The 2,343-nt window shown below is 49.3% G+C and overlaps 1 non-coding gene across 1 annotated transcript; it reads left to right on the top strand.

The window, feature by feature from the left end:
* The first annotated feature begins 1,806 nt into the window (after window positions 1-1,806).
* TRNAE-UUC (transfer RNA glutamic acid (anticodon UUC)) lies at window positions 1,807-1,878 on the top strand. The gene has a single exon. It is a non-coding gene; the product is annotated as a tRNA-Glu (tRNA).
* Window positions 1,879-2,343: the final 465 nt, after the last annotated feature.

Raw genomic sequence — 2,343 nt, 5'->3', positions numbered from 1 at the left:
TAAACAGTTAAAAAATGACTGTCTATCCGCAATTGCCCCCTTAGCAATCCTGCAGGCAGATCACGCAGGCAAGATCACACCTGAAGTGTCAGCCAGTCTGCACTCAATGGAGAATGATGCAGAAGCCAACCTCCTGCCTCGATGATTCACTGAGATTCTTCCCCCTCATTTTTCCCGTTAAAAAATGTCATGGCTGAGCAGAATCTTTAGAGTTGGTCTCTGGACATGAATCCACCTTCTCCCCAGATTGCTGGCTTTTCTGATTAAAGTACCTTTCCTTTCTACTGACACTTGCCTCTCAAATTATTGGCTTTTGAGCGGTGAGCACCAGAACCTGAGTTTGGTAATGCATACAGTCAGACTCCTGCATCCCCCACCAGACGTGCAGGTTTGACTTCTCTGGAGGAGCCCTCCACCCTAGAGCCTGTTTTTACCGAGTCCTGAATTTACGTAGCCCTGAAGCCACGTGGCCTGTGGGAGGTGCAGTAGAGGCCACAGCACAGAGCTCGGGAGTTAGTGGCTCAACAGGGACTCTGCTTAGTCCCAGCTGGGTGACTGACTTTAAGGGGACTGGTCTCATTCCTTCCCTCCCTGGGGAAAAAAGAGAGGAGTAGTCCAGGCAGTGGGGACAGTCTGTGATAGCGGACGCAGAGGGCCAAAAAGAACATGGTCCGGAGAGCAACTCAGCCTCACTAGTGCCTCCTCAGACTGCAGGTCTGTGCTTACATGTCCCCTTCTCCAGGAAGCCTTCCCGGCTGCCCCAACCTGGGCTCAGGCACTTAACACATCTGAGAGCAATTGCTTTTTCACTCCAAAGGACCAACTGCTACAACTGCCCACTATTGTGTATCCAGGGCCTGGAATACAGTAGGTGCCAAATATTTATTGAAAGAGTCACTGAATAGGTCAAGTCTACCCTGGATCCCTCTAAAACTCATAGCGTTCCTTGATCAGGGCTTCCTTTGTAAGAGAAAAATCTAACCCAGTGCTTCCCAATAGAACGTTCTGTGATGATAGGAACATTCTGTATCTGCATTGTTCAGTACAGTAGCCATTAGCCACAAGAGCACTTGAAATGTGACTAGTGTGACCAAGGAACTGAATTTTTAACAATGATGTCATTAATTTTCAATTAATTTAAATTGAAATAGCCACATATAGGCACGGCTATACTGTTGTTGTCTCTTGCCTTCCTGAGTGTGAGGGACAGCGGTAAGAGAGAAAGCTGGAGAAGTTGGTGGAGGGGGGCTGGGTCCAGAGGACACCAGGAGGCCTCCGTTATGAGGGTGAGCACAGGGGAGCCATTGAGGCTGTGGGCCGGAGTGGGTGCAGGAGGGATGGTATTTGGGGAGGATCGCTCTAGGTGTGAAGTGCTGAGTGGGTGAGAGGGCAACACAGAGGCAGGGAGAGGAGTTAGGAGCTGAAGATATTTCTGTGATCCAGAGAGAGATGACACCCCTTGTTTTTCACCATGCCAGTCACCCTCCAAACACCCCCTTTTCCATTTCCCCTCACGCAGCAGGCTAGACTCTAGACAATTCTAAGCAGGGTCACCGACTGGGGGAATCAAGCCTTGGAGAAATGCCATTTGGTGAAGAAACTCATGGATTACCCAGAGTGCTTTGCTGTCTCCAATGGCCTGGAAGGGCCTATAGGGCTGACGGGAGCCAAGAAGGTGTACAGCTGGGAAGGGCCTGAAAATGTGGCCACGCCCAGACAAGACCACACCTGTGGGGCTCAGAATGCGCTCTATGCAACCGGCCAGCAAGCTTTTCACTTTGGTTTCTAAAGAGGCCGTCTGGGAATTCCCCGGTGGTCCAGTGGTTAGGACTTGGCGCTTTCACTGCCAGGGCCCAGGTTCGATCCCTGGTTGGGGAATTAAGGTCCCACAAGCTGCGTGGTGCGGCCAAAAATAAATGAATAAATAAATAAATAAAAGCAAATAAGAGGTAGTCTGATCCCTGGGCAAAAACATGGGATCTGGGGGCCAAAGTCCCAACTTTGAATCCGGTTCAGTCACTCACTGCCCACGTGACCTTAACCTTGGTCTCCTCACTTTTAAAACGGGGCTAATCATACCTACTTCTTAGGGTTGTCGTGACAATAAGAAATGCTATGCATATATATATTACATATACTTAGCCTAACACAGAGCCTAACGTGTAGTAGAGCTGAATGACTGGTACCTGATAACAGTCCTGACTGTGAATAGGCCAAGCCTGATTGTGGTCCTGCCTGCATGCTCCATCTTCAGGGGCTCCCCTAACTCTAGTTTCCCCAACACACACACATGCATACACATGTGACCTTTAGGCATTGTTGGTACTATAATTATTGTTCTCT

The sequence above is a fragment of the Lipotes vexillifer genome, unplaced genomic scaffold (assembly GCF_000442215.2).
Source record: "Lipotes vexillifer unplaced genomic scaffold, Lipotes_vexillifer_v1.1 scaffold1098, whole genome shotgun sequence".
NCBI lineage: Eukaryota > Metazoa > Chordata > Mammalia > Artiodactyla > Lipotidae > Lipotes > Lipotes vexillifer.
Note: the sequence above shows the minus strand (reverse complement) of the source record. Positions and strands in the feature narration are given on the sequence as shown.